Below are 21,016 nucleotides of genomic sequence, written 5' to 3'. Positions count from 1 at the left end.
TGACTGACTTTGGTCTCAGTCATTTAACCTCCAATAGCCAGAAGGACATTGACAAGTATGATAACTCAGGGTCTTGATAAAATACTTGTATAATGTAGCTTTGCCTCTTTTTTTTTTTGTATTTTTGTGATTCCCTGGAGTCCCTCCCTCTCCAGATGAGGCTGCTTCAGGATGAGAAGCATGTAGGTGAGGCTGAGACGTCTCAGTCTTCCCAGTCATGGCCCTTCCGGATCATCTGACTCCCACCCGATGTCCAGATATGTAGAAATATCAGCTATGGTGAACAGAGCTGCCCAATCAGGATACAGAATCATGAACCAAAAGTATAGATGATTATTGTTTTAAGATCCTGAGTTTTGGGGTGGCTTGCTATGCAAGTTTACTGTGGCATGAATTACTTATAGACCACCCATCCATTTTGTAGCTACTTTTCAAGCTTAGTTCCAATTCCTACTACTAGTCAAGTTATGGAATCACCCTAAGAGCTCACTAGTGATGGATGAATGGATCAAGAAAATATATAGATATATACACATAACGGATTATTATTTGGCCTTTATAATAAAGGGGAAAAGTATTATTTGTAACAATATGGGTGAACCTTGGAAGCATTATGACATATGAAATAAGCCAGGAAAAGAACAACAAATACTGTATGACCTGCCTCACATGGGAACTCTAAAAAAATATCAGATTTCTAAAAGCAGAGGCTAGAGTTGTAGCTGCCTGGGAGAGGTTGCGGGTGGAGGAAAAATGGAGAAAAGTGAGTAGGAAGGTGCAATGTTTCACTTAGACAGAAGAAATAACTTCTGGATACCTTTTTCACAGCCTGGTCACTGTTGATTATAGCAAATACTGTATAGCACACTTGGAAATTGCTACAAGAGTAGATCTTAACTGTTCTCATGACACATACACCTGCACAAAGAAAACTATGATTGGTGATGGATGTGTTATGAGATTGTAGTAATCATTTCAGTGCCTGCACACACCGTGACAGTGGACACCTTAACTATCTACAAAATAGTATATATTCCCTTCTCAATTATAACTTTATACAACCTGGGTTGCGGGGAGTCCCCATTCCTCCTGGAAGCATTTTAGAGATGACTGGCTGGATGATCTGCTCCCTGAGGAGGCTTTTTTTTTTTTTTTTTCAATGTTTCATACAATGCATTTAAGCTTTAGCTAGGTCTGTGAGGTCTTGCAACAGGGTCAGGTTAAAACTGGGACTTGCTAAGTTGTAGAACCAGAGGAGAGATGGTTGTCCTTGCCTTCATGCCATGTAAGTTCAAGACAGTGGACTGGGAAGGCAGGCAAATGAGATTGGAAGCCGAGTCTGGTACCCTGAAGGCAAGCTGTGGGATAATCACAGTGGATGCATGAAATGGTTAATACCTACAGGTAGCTTTCCATTCAGTGTTAACTTGCGGCTGGTGTGGTTGTCTCCAAATTCAGTGGTTTAACCAATGGGTACCATGGTGGGAATCTTATAAGCGAGGTGACATTCGGGGTCATATACCCTGTTCACTAGCAGCCAGTACAGACTTCCCTTGTTCTCTCTGGCATCAAATGGTATGTGAAGTAGCCACCAATGGCTGGAATAGGAGGCCCATCATCAACTGGCCCTAGGCTGCCCCATCCCATGCTGAATTTCCTATGTAATCCCTCACATGAAGCCCATACATTATTCTCCTCAGTTGATGCAGTCACTTCTTTCATAATTGATTCAAAATAGGAGTTAAGAGGAACTTGATATTTTATTACACTCAAAGCCTCATAGAAAGATTTACAGACAGGATGGTGACTACACTGTCCCTAAATATGTACTAGTGGCAGAATCATATGTTGGCTTAGTGTGTGTGTGTGTGTGTGTGTGTGTGTGTGTGTGTGTGTGACTCTCCCTAAAATGTACATGTAGTGGCAGAATCATTATATATTGGCTGTATGTGTGTGTGTGTATGACTGTCCCTAAAATGCATACGTAGTGGCAGAATCATTATATATTGGCTGTGTGTGTGTGTATGTGTGTGTGTGTGTGTGTGTGTGTGTGTGTGTGTGTGTGTGAATGTCCCTCAAATGTACACATAGTGGCAGAATCATTATATATATTTTCTCTCTCTCTCTCTCTCTCTCTCTCTCTCTCTCTCTCTCTCTCTGTGTGTGTGTGTGTGTGTGTGTGTGTGTGTGTGTGTGTACATGTGTCTAGGTAGGGGCCAGAGGACAATCTCATTCTTCAGGTGCTGTCTACCTTGATTGTTGAGAAAGGTTTTTTTTTTTTTTCCCTTGGCTTGGGGCTCATTGATTAAGCAATATTGGCTGGCTGGTGAGCTCAGGGATCTGTCTATGTTTCCCTAGCACTGGGGTTACAGGATGTGCCACCAAACCTGGCTTTCCACATGAGTTCTGAGGATTTAATTTAGATCCTCATGCTTATAAGGCAAGCATGTAACCAACCGAGCCACCACCTAACCCTCTATTGACTTTTCCTGGGGATGAGTTAAATGACTTTGGCTGCTCCTAAAATGACAACTAAGATGATTTTTTTCTATGAGACCACCAATAGAAAAATTACATATAGGGCATAGTATTAAAAATGATGCAAATGCAGTAGCAATTTTGGTCAAAGAATGATTTTTATGATTATATATACCCTGCAGCCTATGTATCATAACAAATAGCACATCAACATATTTTCTTTTTTTCTCCCTCCTGGTTCTGGCAGGACCATTTTCAAGAGAAGAAAGACTCTACTGACAATTCCCATGTCTCTGTAAAGGCCTTTCATGTCTGGTCTCAAAGCTGCTGGGGAGGAGGCAGGTTTGGCTGTGGGGACTGGTGAGGCTGTCCTTCATGTGCTGCTCCATCTCTGCTTTGCTCACACAATGCTGTAAAAGTGCTTGCTGCCAGGAACATCAACTGGACTGTTACAGGGAGTAGTTTTCATGGAGATTGAAGACCAGCAAGGGAGAGATGTGTGCCAAGTCAGTGACATGAGCAATGATAAGAAGGAACCCACATCACTGATGATTCTACAGGTGCATAAGAAGGGTCCAGTATCAAATCCAGAAAGGCAAAGTAACAGTTGTTAAGCACCTAGTGAATATTGGCCCTTTCTGTATACATTTATAATTACCTTCACAGGAACCCCATTGGGGTAGAACAATATCTTCATTTAACAGAAGGAGCCGTCAAGACTCAGAGGAAATAACATATAAAATTCTGTGCTGCAGTTGAAATACAAGCCTATGAAGTGCTACAGTCACTCCCATCTGTACATCAGACATCATGTGGGTTTTAGATCATTCTAAAGGAATTGGGCTGTAGGATGAATAATGACCAAGCAAGAGACGTTGGTGTCATAATCCCAGAGACCCATCAACTTGAACAAACAGAACAGAGGAACTTGGGCATGTAATCATGTTAAAGATTTTGAGTGAGGCTGTTACCTACTGGCCTTAAAAGGAGAAATCTCAAAGAGAGAGGTAAGAAAGTCAAAGGTTAGAGGAAGTAATGTCATACTGGAAGAAGAATATGGAGTCATGTGAATGACTGTCAAGGGACATAGTGACTTCTAGAAGATTGAAGGGGGCAAGGGGCAGATTCCCCAAAGGAGACTAGCCTTGACTTTAGTTTCATTTTTGGACTTCAGAGTTCCAGAACTGTAACAAAAATCAATGTGTATTGTTCTAAGACAGCCCACATGTGTTTATTTGTCATAGCAGCCAGAGAACCTATTATATATACTTACCTTGGATAGCAAATGTGACTTTACTACTATTTCCTTACTGACTTGCCCTTGAAATAATCTGTCTTGGCCCATATTGAACTTAGAATTTAACTTTGGCTAAACAAATTTTTAAACTTTTGAGGGATCAATGAATCTGGATAACTGTTAAATGATCATTTTGATCATTGGAAGTCAAGGACAGTGTTACACAAAGTATGGTTCCCTGCTGGTTCATGGATTAAGAAGAAAGCGTCTTTCCTGCCATGCCCCCTTCACTGGCTCTGCCTCTTAGGAGAGGCAAGAAGTTCTGAAAATGTGCTTATGTTAGGGTTTAAGCCCTTTAATAAAGGTTGGGAGGATGGTTCAGTTCTTTTAAGTCTTGCTGGAACAACTTGAGAACCCAATTTTGATTCCTAACACTCATGGGAAAGCTTGTCATGGTGGAACACATGTATAATCTTAGCACAGAAGTGGAAGAGGCAAGCAAAGCTTTGAGGTCTCCTGGAAAGCCTGTCTGTCTGAATCAGCAAGTTCCATGTTCAGTGAGAGACCTTGTTTCGAAAAAGGCAGAGGGTGATTGAGGAAGGCACCCAATGTTAACCTCTACATAGACATGCACACATATGCATGCACATCCACAGACATACACAGGTAAAAGCACTTGCCTATACACTTGCCCCTACATTTACACATACACATACACATACATACACTCCCCCATTTAATGTACCCCATATACATACAAACACACCACTACATGCACCTATACACATGTATATGCACATGAACATATTTCTGCACACATGTGTACACACTTGTAAAGACACGCACATATATTAAAATAGCAACCTTTCATATTAATGTGGCATCACTAAGACATCTACCCCTGTGATTACAGGATGCACTTGGTTGAATTGCTGTCTTAGTCATAGCTCTATTGCTGTGAAGAGACACCATGACCACAGCAACTCTTTGAAGAGAAAACATTTAACTGGGTGCTTGGTTTCAGTTTCAGAGGCTTAGTTCATTATCTTCATGGCAGGGCGTATCGTGTCAGACATGGCAGATATAGTGTTGGGGACATAGTCTGGAGTTACATGATCCTACTGATTCTCAGGCAGAGAATCCTCAAAATCCACCCCTAGTGAAAGACTTCCTCCAATAAGTCAATACTTTCTAATGCTTCTAATCCTTTAAAAAAGAGCCACTCCCTGGTGATTAAGCATTCAAATACATGAGCCTACAGGGACCATTCTTATTCACAGCACCATAACTATAAGACCATTTCTGGTATGGTTGTGAGTGGGTATTTAGCAGCAGGTGGCATGAACCAATCTTAGTGATATACTACATGCACTTGTCCATACAATTTTTCATCATCAACTGGAATTAACAACTACAAAAACAACATCTAATCTCTTACAAAGTATGAAAAGCACAGACAGGATCATATAAATTACGTAGACGTGGACACTGTGAGATTCTAATGTTTAATGCACCTTTGGCTTTCAACAGAATCATATTAACATTGATGTAAATACTTTGTGTATTTGAAGATTCCAGATTGAACATCTCCTCTGACTTTTAGAGACTCATAAAAATTCTTCCCTTGTTCATTTGTGGTGACGTTCACTACATAACTACTACTCCTGGTTTCCATGCTATGTTGGTGATTTTAGCTCCTTGGGTTTCACCTGTACCCATTCTCTGGTAACCTAGCACCAAGAGGATGGCCAAAGCACATGGTAGACTTTGGTGGACAGAGAGTGAAAAGTTCTGTCCTTGATTCTGTGTCACACTTGCTGACCAAGAACTCTGGTCAGCAATGGTTTGAATCTGAGTTGCCCCCTGTAGACGCACGTTTTTAGCTCTTGTTCTCCCATTTGATCACAATAATGAATGCTGTGAAGCCTTTAAAGTGGGGCTTGGCTGGCAAAAGTAGGTCACTAGTGGCAGCCCTCTGAAAGTTATAGCTTGGTCCCTGTTTCCAGCTACTTTGTTTCCTGGTCTGCTATGATGTGAACAGCAACATCAAGCTCCTTCAGCAATGAATGCAGCAGCTTTACCTGCCATACTTTCTGCACCATGACGGACAGAAACCCCTCTATAACCATGGGCTTTGATAAACTGTTCCTCCTTTAAATTGTTTCTGCCAGAAATTGTGATCACAGTGATGCAAAAGTAACAAATATTATAATCCCAAAGTCATATTTGTGTTCTAGATTCTACAGACTCTTACCAATACACCTCCTCTGGCTGACCAGCCAGGATCTTGCTCCCCCAAAATGCTAAATTCATCTATAGCAATTATATGGAAGGGGTCAAAGACTGGGTACTTGCCCCCTTTTCCTCCCATCACTTCCACTTTCTTATTTCTGCATCTTTTCCTTGGATATTGAGATGGACAGTCATAATCCAGTGTGGACATCAATACTTATAGAGTACGAGTTTATTCCTGAGGCAAAATCAAGAGGATTTATGAATGGATTAAATGTGATAAAGAATGGAGAGAAGATATTAGGGTGCTGTCTAGAAATCATCTGTGTGTCCCATCTCCATGTAGACAGTGGTTCTATCCCCATTGGTCACAGAAGAAATACTGGAGAAGAAACAAATTCTAGGGAGGATGGCAAACTCAGTATTGGACACTCTGAGTCAAGAAGGTAATACTAACTTTCTTATGTCGCTGTGGGAAAAAAGACAGGAGACTTTGATGCCTAGCAACTTCCCTGGCACTTGTCCTGTGGCCTCTGTGTTTTAGGACCCAATGTGCATTCACAGCCAGCCTGTGGTATTATCCTGCCAGATAAACAACTTTCCAGAGTGCCAACATTAGACAGGGTCACTCTGTAATTGTGATGAGGTTACAGACCCCTTCACAGTCTTGTCTGGGCACAGACAACATCAAGGTCACTGTGAAAATCAAAGAAGCAAACAGCTCCCTGGAAGCTAATATGAGTACTGCCTTGCATATTCTAGCTTTACCCTTGTTGTATTCTTTCTCTCTGTATCACATGAGATTCAGGGTGGTACTACAGTTGTGGAGTCACCCCCCACTTCCAAGTAATCATCACTTGGTGGACAATCCCACCCCAAATAACCTTAGCAAGGACTCACGTTCTATGTTTGTCTCAGCTCTTCCCACTGAGATACCTCAAGGTTCCATAAGCATTCTCAATGCTGTGGTGAATGCTGAAGTTAACTTTGTCTGACCTAAGGTGTATGCACAGTCCAGGTGTGTTCCTGGTTTTTGTCTGGGAGAGTTTGACAGCTACTGAAGGATAGCTAGTGATGATGTCTCTAGATAATCAGGTAGCCATTATCTCTTCTTCTGAGTCTTCCTTGCTCTGTCCCCAGGTCATAATAGTCCTGCAGAAACTTGTAGACTGTGAAATGATCTCCCTTACTCACATATTTTGGTCTTTTCTTATAAACCCCCTTCCCCCATTTCTACCTCCCATCAGTTTACTATGTGGCTTTGTTCCCTGCACTTTCTCTCACTTCCCCTGGGTCTGGAAGAGCCTGAGATTCTCAGAGCAGACACTCTCCTACTTCTTCATGTCTCTCTGTGTGTGGGATGTGTATGTGTATGAGCATGTGTGTGCACTTGCACATGCATTTATCCTTTCTCAGGTGCCTTCCACACTGTTTTATAAGACACTTGCCAAGTGGGGTAGGCTGACCTTCCAATGAGACTCAGGAGCCAACTTTCTGCTGCTAGGGGTGGGGGTACTGGGGATCGAACTCACATCATCCTGCTTGCAAGCAAGCACTTTACATTTGAGTTATTTCCCCAACCCTGTACAGATGTCTCTTCAAAGGGTCTGGCACAGTGTTTCTTTTTGCTTTTACTATGAACAAGATTTGCTGCACACCTGAGAACCATGAAAGAAAAAAGCAAGCCCTTTGTCCAAATCCACACTGCAGCAAAGGAGCAGGTAGCAGGAGGTGCCCTCTCCAAACCTCACCCAGCACCTCTGGCCACCCTGAGGATGCAGCTCACATTCTTGGGATGTGGATTGCCATTGATCCTCTCCCCGAGGAGTCTGGCAGTTCTATTTGGCTATGAAAAAGAGCCTGCCATGTTGATGAATTATTTAAACCTTAGCAGCACCCAATTATGCAAATCCGATTATCTGTTTAAGGGCAGCTTGGCTTGGAACAGCTTGTAGTTGTGATACTTATTATTATTATTATTTTGGCTGAAAACCTGGCAAATTCAGTTGAAAATGGAGAGTTTAATTTCACCCGAGGCCTGCTTAGCTCAGAGCTCCATCCTTGATGGGGGCGGGAGGCCACCTTGGTTTGTCTGGGAATGCCTTCCTCTTTGTTATTTTTACACACAGCTGAGGCTTGGGGTGGGGGGCCCAACTAGCTGCTTCCATTGCTTCCTCTTGCAAGGTAAAAAGCTAAAACTGGCCATATTACATGCAGGTTTCTGGTGGAAGTGAGGGCTTATAGCCTTGCTGTAAGTCTAGATTGGTCTTTTCTAATTCTCACTGCTTCTGTGCTATGAGGAGGCAAATAGACATCAGGGCTCAGGGCTCGATAAATAGGTCTTAATCCAAATCTGTTGTGGTTTAACAAATGAATTAAGGCTTCATGGGTGGCACAGAACAGTTAAGAGTCCTTAATTTAGAGACAAGGAACCCAATCAATCTCAGACTTGCTCTGAGATTACAGCTTCCATCCTTTCCTGAGCTTCAGATCTAACTCTCCTGGAGAACAGTTGAGGAGATGTATTTAACCTAAATTATGTCTGTGAACTTGCCCAGCTACAGCAGTCTGAGAATTGATTCTTAGATTAAGTAGGACACCAGGGCCAGCTGCATGTGGCCTCTACAGTGGCTCAAGACACCACACTTGCAAGAGCTTCATGCTTGATTGTATAGTCTAGCCATCTTTTCATTATTATTACTATTATTTTGAGGCAGGATTTTATGTAGCCCAGGCTGGCTTCAAACTGACAATGTAATGAGGATGACTTTGAACTTGACCTAAGAAGAAAGCACCATGCTGACCCATCTCCTTGCTGTGACCCTAGAGAAGCTGGGAGTCATTTGCTCTGCTTAGACATTTCATTCTTCTGTCATTTTTCTAATGGGCTCTTCTTATCCTGGGCCTTCCTCCTTCCTCTAGCTCTTTATGACTGCCTGTTGACCCCACTTAAGCCAGGCAGAAATAGCTCTTCTGTCTCAATTCTGAGCCAGACTATAGTCTTCTCAGTCCAGTCTCTTTGATTATTGCATTAAATAGGCCACAGAGCAAATATCCAAGGAGATAGAAGACCACAAACAGCCTTTCACTGGGAGTGTGTGGAAGGACTTGAGAGTGGCAGCAAGGGACTGATTGCTCAGCCATCAGAAGCAGCAGCACAGCAGCAGCAGCAGCAGCAGCAGCAGCAGCAGCAGCAGCAGCAGTAGCAGCAGCAGCAGCAGCAAGATTTCAGACATCAGTCTTGCAATTACAAGGAGCTGCATTCTGCCAAGAACCATTCTCTTTGGAAGAGGGTTCCAGCTTCAGGTGAGGTTTGCAGAGTTAGCCAGATTTGGCAGATTTGAGACCTGTGCAGATAATCCAGCTGGCTGTACCAGGGCTTTTGACCAATGGAAACAAAAAGAGTAGATGTGTACTGTTTTAAGCAGCCAAATGTAAGTAAAGCCTTCAATAGCTTCTTGTTTACTTCAGGAAAAATGAAACAAAACAAAACACCACCACTAACAACAACCCCCTCCCCCCCCAAAAAAAAAAACAAAAACAAAAAACAACAACGTAACAACTCCTTAGCAAAGATTCAGGCCTTCCATTACCCAGGCTTTGCTGATTTGATCAGACCCATCACTTAACCTTCTGTCCTTTTCTGCTGTGGTTAGTTCTCTTTAATTACTTTGGAAGGGTGTCTCTCTTACTGTGCCTTTGTTTGTGCCTTCCAGCTTCTAGAATATTCTCTGTTCTCAGTTGACTTTCCCTTTTCTTTCTAGCATCTCTTCTTGGGGGTAACTTTGCCTGAGATAGTCCTATTTCACCCCACAACACACCACCCTCTGTCCCTTCCACAACCTTTATCTTATTGGTTTGTTAGTACAGCTTTCTCTCTTCTTCACACAAGACTGTGATTCATGATGGCAGGTGCTGTATCTAGTCTATTCCCATAGTCTTGGAACCAAGTGGGTGCTCCGTGAGTGCAAATGACTGGAGTTAAGGGGTTTGGCTTTTAGGAAATTGCTCTTGGTGACTGGGATAGAAGATAGAATGGAAGGGCTGGACAGAAAACACAGAGAGGACTCAGAAGGAGTTCCCAACAGCCTAGGCAAGGGATGATGGACTAAAAGTGTAGTGGTAGGAAGTCTGGAACTCATTGCAGAAGCAAAATTTTAACAATGAATGAAAAACACTTATTAAAATGGCACCTGACTCTCAGGCTCTGATACAGCCTCTCAATCCACTAAATACTTAGGGAAACATGAGATAAGAGCTCACAAATACATTCAGAACCCAAATTGGAAACTGATGAATACAGAATCAGGGAGGCTTTCCCACTAAATGTAAAGCACAAGAAGTTGAACTGAGGGGAACCCATTTCCTTCTGGCCTTATAAAGAGCTGAGACAATTTAAAGAACAACATGAAGGGACTTGCAGAGCATTCTTTGATACTGAGACCCTGCGACAGTCATGATCAGGTGATGAAGCAGTGAAGTCACCAGAGTATTGCTCCTTCCAGCCTCCTTTACTCATGTTGTGTTTCTCATCTCCATCCATCCAGCATGGCCTATGTTATTCAGAAACAATAATTGTCAACAAAGACAAAAAGTGTGTGTATGCACACGAGAAGGCTACTTTCCACTGTAAAGTTGAAGCAGTACAAATAAGGAGCTGTAGGCAAAAGAAAGGGCACAAGGTGACTCACAATGTCATTGCATGTTGGCAGTTGTTCTATGTGTCTTACTGCCAACCAGTCAAGGAATAAACAACCAGTCACCAGTGTAAGGAGATGGAGACAGGAGGATTCAGAAGTTCAAGGTCATCTTCAGCTACATAGTGAGTTTGAGGCCTGCCAGGGTTACCTGGCTGTAAGACTGCCTCACAAACAGCACAACAACCAGTAAAAACCTCTCAGCTCCTCTCTGTTGAGTACAAGGTGGGAGCAGTGTGCTGGTTTGAATAAAAACCACCCTCATAGGCTTGTTGATTTGAAGACATGGTCACCAGGGAGTGGTACTATTCAGGAGGTTTAGTAGGTGGGGAAGTGTGTCACTGGGGATGCCTTTGAATTTCAGATATTCTATTCCAAGTCCAGAGTCTCTCTTTTCCTGTGAATCCTGATGTAGAACTCTCAGCTATTTTTCGAGTGCCTTGTCTGCCTGTGTACCCCCATGCTTTCCACCACGATGATAATGGACTGAACTTCTGAAACTGTAAGGAAGCCCCAGTTAAATGCTTTCTTTTATAAAAGCTGCTATGGTCATGGTGTCTCTTCATAGCAACAGAACACTGACTAAGATAGGAATTGTATGTATTTTACTCTGTATTTGTACAGAATTTAGAGCGATTGTGGTTTCTTGAAGAGGAATAATAGAAATATCATATGAAAATTCTTAAAGCAAAAAAAGGTCTTTTTCTTTGATTATTATTGTTACATACAAATATAGTACATGTAAATATACAACACAACTTGCTAAGTCTGCTTTTGTTTTTTGTGTATATATGGTTTTGATGTACTGTTTCTCAAAACCCCCAGAGACCACCAAGGAGCCGGTATCTGATGCAAGCATATAAGCAATCTTTTATTATCAGGTTCTCACCTGGGCCACTGCATGGCAGATGGAGGGAAATGTGGCAGTGGCACGTGGGCCAAGGGTAGAGAGTTTTTATAGGGAAAACTGCAAGCTGGGAATTACATGCTTTGGCATGTTGGGATTGGGTAGAAGGGTATGGGGCAAGGTGATTTTTTGAAACTATTGGGTTAGACTTTTGGTGGGAATCACAACTTACAATCAGGATTATCTAGGCTGCTCAGCAGGACTATCTGGATATCTTCAAGGGCCATAAACCCCAGACAGAATGTCTGCAGGAGCATACTGCTCTGTAACTGTTCAAGTTGTCATGGCACATTCCTGACATCCTTCCTGGAACTGAATACAGCAGGTGGTCTAAGATGGTGGCCCTTCTCTAAGATGGAGTCTGTATTGCCTTCACAGTTTCAGGACTGACTACTTTTTTTTTGACAATCAATAAGGGGCTTATCCTTAGGAAAAAAAATAGAAGGTACCTTGGAGTGGGTAGAGGCAGGAGAGGGGAAAGGAAATGCTATGTGATTCCATTTTAATTAAAAATGGCCGGGCAGTGGTGGCGCACGCCTTTAATCCCAGCACTCGGGAGGCAGAGCCAGGCGGATCTCTGTGAGTTCGAAGCCAGCCTGGTCTCCAAAGCAAGTTCCAGGAAAGGCGCAAAGCTACACAGAGAAACCCTGTCTCGAAAAACAAAAACAAAAAAACAAAAAAAAAAAATTAAAAATGTATTAAAAACTGGTTAAAATAGTAAAAGAGGCCATAAATATGAAAGAAAGCAAGAGGGGGAGGTGGGAGGCTTAAAGGGAGGAAAAGAAAAGAGGAAAATATGTGGTTATAATATAATCTCTAATTGATTTTCTGCCCCAATAATAGATCTCCACCCACACAGTAAGCTATAGATGTAACCAACCGTCTTATTAAAATAAGAAACACAGAACCAATGTAAAAGAGAAAGCCAAGAGGTCAGAGCTCAGAGCTAAAATCTTACCTCCTGCGGTGCTCCTACCTCTCTGAAAGAGAGCTACTTCCTGTGTGTATGTCTTTAAATAGTCTTTCTGTTCTGCCTTCTCATTGGCTGTAAACCCAAACACATGACTGCCTCGTCACTGCCTGTAAGTACAGCCCTCCAGGTCTTAAAGGCGTATGTCTCCAATGCTGGCTGTATCCCTGAACACACAGAGATCTACCTAGCTCTTCTACAAGTGCTGGGATTAAAGGTGTGCACAGTCGCCGCCGCTGCCGCCGCCGCCGCCGCCGCCGCCGCCACCACCACCACCACCACCACGCTCTTGCTATGGCTCTAATAGCTCTGACACCCGGGCAACTTTATTTATTGACATACAATGAAAATCACATTTCAGTACAAATAAAATACCACAGTAAGCCAGATCAATCTGAATTGAAAAAAGATGACAGCAAGTTTATTTGACCAGAGCAACTCCTGGAAGGGTTGGTATTCCAGTCCCAGAGATAGAGGCTGGAGGATTTGCACCCACAAATGAAAGCAGGGAGACTTTACAGGTTGTAGGTGAGGTGTAATGATATGTCTATCACAAGATGGGTTTGTACCCAGGTATGGTCAAAAGCAGAATGCTTAGGTGGGAACTTGGGAAGCTGGTGGCAACAGGAGAGGAAGTTGCAATGGTCACCAAGAATGAAGAACTGGGCTTTGTGGTACCTTTCTTTTGTTTGGAGATTCTCTGAGTGGGAGGGGTTTGAAGAGCAAACAGGAATGGGACTTTCCAGATCATGCTGGGGTGAGCTAGAAGTTCTAGCTACACAATCTCAAAAGATAAAAAAAAAAAATAAGAGAGAGAGAGAGAGAGAGAGAGAGAGAGAGAGAGAGGAGAGAGAGAAAGGAAGAAAGAGAGAAAGAAAGAAGAAAGGTTTATGATGGTGATAGAATCCAGAAAAAAAAAATTAGCCAAGTATTTTTTTTAGTTGGTACACATTAAGAAAACATAATCAAGAGTCCAATTGAGAAATGGGCTTTAGAACTAAACAGAGAATTCTCAACAGAGGAAACTCAAATGGCTGAAAGACATTTAAGGAATTGTTCAACATCCCTAATCATCAGGGAAATGCAAATCAAAACAACTCTGAGATACCACCTTACGCCTGTCAGAGTGGCTAAGATCAAAAACACTGAAGACACTTTATGCTGGAGAGGATGTGGAACTAGGGGAACTCTCCTCCACTGCTGGTGGGAATGCAAGCTTGTACAACCACTTTGGAAACCAATATGGCGCTTTCTTAGAAAATTGGGAATCAATCTCCCCCAAGATCCAGCTATGCCACTCTTAGGCATATACCCAAGAAATGCTCATTCATACCACAAGAGTACTTGCTCAGTTATGTTCATATCAGCATTGTTTGTAATAGCCAAAACCTGGAAACAACCTAGATGCCCTTCAACTGAAAAAAATGGATAAATAAATTGTGGCACATATACACAATGGAATACTACTCAGCAGAGAAAAACAATGACATGAGGTTTGTAGGCAAATGATTGGATCTTGAAAAATCATCCTGAGTGAGGTAACCCAGACTCAGAAAGACAAATATGATATGTACTCACTCATAGGAGGATACTAGATGTGGAACAAGGATGACTGGACTGCTGCTCACATCACCAGTGAGGCTACCTGGAAAACAGGACCCTAAGAAAGACACGGAGATCACCCAATGACGGAGAAATGGATGAGATCTGCATGAACAGCCTGGACATGAGTGGGAGCAATGAAGGGCGAGGGTCGAGGGAAAGAGAGCGGGAGATCCCAGCTGGATCAAGAAGAGAGGGAGAACAAGGAATAGGAGACCATGGTAAATGAAGACCACATGAGAAAAGGAAGAAACAAAGTGCTAAAGAGGCCCACAGAAATCCACAAAGATACCCCCACAAAAGACTGCTGGCAATGGTCGAGAGACAGCTGGGACTGACCTACTCTGGTGATGGGATGGTCAAACACCCTAATAGTTGTGCCAGAAACTCCATCCAATGACTGAGGGATCTGGATGCAGAGATCCCACGGCTAGGCCCCTGGTGGAGCTCTGGGAGTCTAATTAGCAAGAAAGAGGAGGGTTTATATGAGCGAGAATTGTTGAGACCAAAGTTGGATAAATCACAGGGACAAATAGCCAAACCAATGGAAACACATGAACTATGAACCAAAGACTGAGGGGCCCCCAACTGGATCAGGCCCTCTGAATAGGTGAGACAGTCGACTGGCTTGATCTGTTTGGGAGGCATCTAGGCAGTGGTACCAGGTCCTGGGCTCATTGCATGAGTTAGCTGTTTGAAACCTGGGACTTATGCAGGGATGCTTGGCTCAATCTGGGAGGAGGGGACTGGACCTGCCTGGACTGAGTCTATCAGGTTGATCTCAGTCCTCGGGGGAGACCTTGATCTGGAGGAGGTGGGAATGGGGGGTGGGCTGGGGGGAAGGGGAGGGGGGCAGGAAGGGAGAGAACAAGGGAATCTGTGGCTGTTATGTAGAACTAAATAGTATTGTAAAATAAAATAAAATTTTAAAAAGAAAGAAAGAAAGAAAGAAAACATAATCTGGGGCTATGGAGATGGCTCCATGGCTAAGAGTGCTTGTTGTCCAAACATGAGGACCTAAGTTCAGATCTCCAGCAGTCATGTAAAAGCTAGGCATGGTCACACATGCCTGTAATCTCAGTCATGCTGAGAAAGGAGATACAGATCACTGGGGCTTGCTGACCTCCAGCTTAGCTGAAAATAAAAAAAAAATAAAAAAAAAAGAGTGAGTTATAGATTCAATGAGACATTTGGTTGTGAGGAGATTAATGAGAGAGTGAGAGTGATAAAGGAAGGCACTTGACATATTCCTCTGGCCTCTTCATTTGTATGTATGTGTATACACACACACACACACACACACACACACACACACGCACGCACGCACGCATGCATGCATGCACTCGCGCGCGTGCGCATGCATACATACACAAATACATGAATGCATGATTTTCATGAAAAGAAAATAAATAAACCAAAGTTAGGAGTTGAGCTGAAGAGAGTACTGCATCAAACAAAGAATTCCAATTAATCTTAAGTAACTGAATAAAAAAAAAAACAAACTATAATTATTCACTGGGTATAAAGGAAAGAACAGTGTAACTACAAGAATACAGCTTACCAACATAAATGGAATATTTCCAAAGATATACTAAAAGGAATATTCATAGCCATTAACAATTTTCTGATCAGGAAAAAGAGTAAAAAGTATAAACTTTGCATTCAACTTGACTAGTAAGAAAAAAAATCTATAAAATTAACTTAGAGTAAGTAAAAAAATCAGAGCATATTAAGACCAGAAGGTAATAAATCAGCAGAGAGAAAAGTAGAGGAATTGCAAATAAATCTAAGATTAAATTTTCCTAAGGAAATGAATAAAAAAAATCTTTGGCAATCTGGAGAATTGGAAAGCATGCCCTCCCCACCAAATATTCAATACTAGAAAAATGTAAAAAGAATCTAAACATAGATAGAGTGGTAATTGAGGTAAAGTGCTATAAAATCTTACTATTGGAAAATCTGAAAATCTGCAATACAGAAGGAATTTTATAGAACAGATAGAAAGGACACAAAAGGAATCCAAGTCAATATATAACATGGATGTTTGCACATACATGTTTATTGAAGTACCATGTTAAATGCTAAATTGTGAAACCAATCTAGGTGTCTAGTAACAGAGGAATGAAGAAAGAAAATAATGAAACATTTTTTTTCAGCCACAAAGAAGAATGAAGTTCTGTAGTTTGCAAGAAAATAGACAGTGGAAATAATCGTGTTAATCTAATTAAGTCTCAGAAAGACAAACACTTATTCTCTCATTTGTGGCTCCTAGAATTTTATATAAATGCTTAAAATCATATATGTATATATGAAATGGAAGTAGTTGTAAAATTACTGGGAGAACAAAGAGAGTTAAGTTGGGGAGGAACATGAAAAGGGATACAGGAGGGTATGATGAGAATGTATTTAATTTACAATGTGTACTAGTATGAAAATATTTTTAAAATCTATTTAGGTGAACATGGCAGAATATATCCATAAATATGTGAGAATGAATATCAGATAATTACCTTAAAATGGTAAGAATAATTGCTAGGTAATTTTCTCTAAATTTCCATAAAACAAATTATCTTTGCAAACATTTTCAGTGCATAAAAAAAGGAGGGGAAGCAAAACTAAATGAAATTGGTTTAGCGATTTCTACATAAGTTAGACTGAAAAAAACCATGACACAGATCTTATACCCAGCTAAATGCACAGTTAGCAGGAAAACTTTCTTGGCTATGGAGGGTTCCTGTCCCATTATAGGAATTTCACATCACATAAGTGGAGAAGAGTGGATCACTCAGTAATTATGCTGGGGTGAATGAATGTTCTTAAATACACACATATTGATTATAATCTCCTATATATTACTGGGTTATAGGTACACCAAAGGAAAAATATCTAAAAGAGAAAACACGTTAAGGTTCTTTTTTAAATATAATAAGTTAACTTGGGAAAGAATTCAGAGAATTGAAATAGTTGGTGACTTTTATCAAGGGAAAAGCAAATAAGTGTTCTGATTGTAGAGTTGGCAAAACTTTTCTAGGTAGTGAAATAAAATCTCAAAAAAGAAAATATTCATAAGACTTAATGAAATAACTGAATTAAACAAAATTGCTAAATAAATGTAAGTCTTCAAAACTCAATAACTGTATTTAACAGCTAAATATAAACCAAGGAAGCATTACACACACAAGTACATGTCACACGCACACACACACACAAAAATTCTAATTAGAAAGGGTAAGATGGGAATGTTGAGATGGCTCCATGGTTAAAGTGCTTGCTTATTAACAGGAGAACTCAGAGTTTGTATGCCTAATTCCCATGTGGAAGCTGGATAGGGCAGCACACACTTGCAAGTCAAGCACTGGGAGGTAGGGAGTTGGGGGACAGAGACAAGTACATCCCAGGCATTGATTTGCTAGGGATGAGAGAAGTTTTCCATCTACAATGCTAAGTGAGCATGTGGGAATAATGGGGAGTTCCATATATGATTATTGCAGTGAAAAATATATGTAGTCTCTAGTCTCTTATGGGAGGAAACTTGGTCCACTTGAAGGTTAATTTGGTTTTTTGTTTTGTTTTAGATTGTAATTTAACGATATTACTCCCACAGTTCTCCTTCAAATTTATGGCCCTCTTTTCTACTAATTATTATTGCATGCATAGAAATATATGTATATACATATAGATTCTTAAACATAACCTGTAATCTTGATTGTCAGCTTAAAAATAGCTAGGACAAAACATGTGGACTATAGGAAACCTTCATATACTGCTATTGGAAAAGCCTAGTCACTATGCACATCAATATGGACATGCCTCAAAAAAATAAAAACAGAACTATCATTTACCCCAGACACAGTACTCCTGAGTATTTTCCCAAAACACTCTAAATCAACAAGTCACAGAGACACTTGCACATCAATGTGCATTGTTATATGATGCTAACTTATAGCATCATTCCTGGTGTACAATCACTGAGGGATGGATAAGTAAATATGATATCAATATATATAAAATGGAATGTTTTTATCCCTAAAGAAGATTTTTTTAACAGGAAAATTGATACTACTGGAGATAATCATTGTAAATGAATTAAATTGTTCTCAGAAAGATAAAACATGCTTTCTCTCTTTGGTGGTCCCAAGATTTTATACAAATATCTAAAATAATTTATGAATATAAACTGTCTAGGGGGATAGAAAAGAGCAATGAGAGAAGGGGATTGAGAATAAGAAAAGAGAGGGGCTGATGAGGGATATGGGGATATGCTAGAAGCTCACATAGAATGAATATACAGAATGAAAATTTTCAAAAGTGGTTATAGAAGTTCAAGGAAGAAGAGGAGAAGGGGGAAGAAAAATGATAATAAAACAACAACAGCAACAATAACAACAACAGCTACCACCACAATAAGGTATGCCTCTAGGAGATAAGTGAACAACACCCTTTTGGGTATATCTGTTAGGGAGTCTACTGAATACAGTTATCTAATGAGGGCTCTGATGAAAGAAATGAATGAATTCTTTGGTGGATTCATAGCATGATAGAGTTATTAGAGAATGCTGAAAAGTAGATTGAGTGCGATGAGGATACTCCTGGGGGCTATGATTTGTCCTGACATCTTCCTGTGTTCTTCTCTCTGCTTCCTGTCGGCTTTGAGGAAGCTCCTTTGCCGCAGGATCCTACCACCAGGTTTGCAGCCTCACAAATGGCCCAGAAACACACAGACAAATGACTATGGCCTAAACTCTCTGAAACTGTGAGCCAAAATCAGTAATTCATCCCGTAAGATTATTCCTGTTGGGTATTAGATCACAGCTATAAGAAAATGATGGACACAGCCAACAATGAACTCTAGAATTAGGGGATTGGTTAAATTATGTATTCCCATGGTATGGGACACTGTGCACCATTAAAATGATATAGAAGAAGTTTAATGCCATGTGAAAACTTATGTGGTTGAGTACAAAAAGTAGAGAGTGGAAGAATTTGAAAGCTGTCATGCTATGCATGCAAACATATACGTAGTGGGCAACTACATATGTGAGCATGCATGCACAAGAGAGGAAGGCTCTAGTGACATGACTGAAAATACTAACACTGGGTTTTCTTGTTGATATTCTTCTGGATGTTTAAAGACTTCTACAACGCATGTATCTGACTTGGCAATCAGAAAAAAATCAAAGAAAACAAACACATTTTCTATCACAATACATGACCCACTTTCATTTTTTTCCCCATATATCTTCGCTCATGAATAGTAATATAGCCCAGACATGCACAGAGGGCCCCGATTCTCCAGCTCAGTACCTCAAAGGTATTTAAATTTCTTCTCACAGCCTCTGATGGTTTCTGGGCAACACTACCATTGTGCTCTGTTGGTTCATGACTCTGTGTGCACAAGCTACTTTTTTTTTCATCAGTCTGATCATGCAGTTCATCCACTTTTTTCATTGCCTAACAAGCTCCTCACCAGCATCTGTGGATGAGTTCCTCACATGACTGAAGTGTAGGTCTGGTGGAAGGTCCCTGGCCCTCCAGAGGAAGGGATCTGACTATTTTCATACTCTCTTCTCCCCTCTCTTCAGTGTCTCTCCCACAACCATATTTTTCTAAAGCCACAGAAAAGCTTCTCTTTTCTCAGCTCATTATGACTCACAGTTATCTCACCTCTTTCCCCGAAATGCACCACAGTGATGCTCATTCCCTTACCAAGAGGAATGTAGGTCATAGATCAGGAAGGGAGGGAGGGAAAAATTTTCTCCATCTTGTTAGGTGAACATATTATATACAGCCTCATGTTTATACAGTATTATTTACTCTTTTTACTAATATCAGTATGACTTCATGTTGCTACTAGTTTTATACTACTTTTTATATTGGGAGAATAGATGATCTACTTATTCAGATTACTTTTCTCTGAGAATAGCTGCATTCCCCTCATTCCCTTAGCCTCTGCATTCTCCCACATTGTCTGGTCTAAATGGCTGAGGTTTTCTTTAAGAAGGAAGGCTAGTGGTGACTGAAAACTTACACCATGCTAAGCAGTGCACTCTGGGATGTGTCTGTGTTATTTCACATGTGTCTCAGATCCTTCTGGAACAAGGTGAGTGTATAAATGTGTTAGGAAGCTACATAGATTCATAGAGCCCTAATGGTGGGCAGCACCACAGCTATCGGAGAGGAAGAGGAGACCAAGGGAAGTGGGCATTGCTGGGCAATGGGGAATTGCACTTTGGGGTTCAGCCTCCGGCTAGTTGTTGAAATCATTCTGAGAGGATGCACCTTTCAGGCCTAGGCAGTCTTGCTGTGCTTCTCTGTATGGACACACCTGTTGGGCCAAGCAAGTACAGAGAAGTAAGAAGAGGTCCAATCCTGAGTCATGAGATCTAGCTGCCATGCCTTTTGGCTAAGCTTACCCCACTCTCTGTGACTTTTACCTGCCTATAGCATCATACACTCATGCCCCATTTCTTCTATATTTCCTGGGCCTATGATTCTTGTAGTAATGTTGGCAAGAACTGTCATGTGGTGATATCACTCAAGGTCATCTACCAAAAAAATTAGGTATTGCAGGAATGCTTACAAGAGCTTAAATTTTGTAGTGCAAATGTTTGGTTTTGATTTTTTAATACTTTTGATTGAAGACTCACTGTCTTGAATAGCATGCCCAAATTCCTTTCTACCTGAAATCTCATAGTGTGACCTTATTGAGAAAAAAGGCCTTTATAGGTGTGATTAGTTAAAATGAGGATATATTGAGGGTGAGTCCCATATCCAATAAATATGCAAGAATAGAGGAATATGTAGACTGACACAGAGGGAAGGCCCCCTGGGAAAACAAAATCAGAGTTTCAGTGGAGGCAACCAAAGCCAGGAACCACTAGCATTTGCTAAAA

The sequence above is a fragment of the Peromyscus leucopus genome, chromosome 2 (genome assembly GCF_004664715.2).
Source record: "Peromyscus leucopus breed LL Stock chromosome 2, UCI_PerLeu_2.1, whole genome shotgun sequence".
Classification (NCBI taxonomy): domain Eukaryota; kingdom Metazoa; phylum Chordata; class Mammalia; order Rodentia; family Cricetidae; genus Peromyscus; species Peromyscus leucopus.
This window is presented reverse-complemented; position numbering follows the sequence as displayed.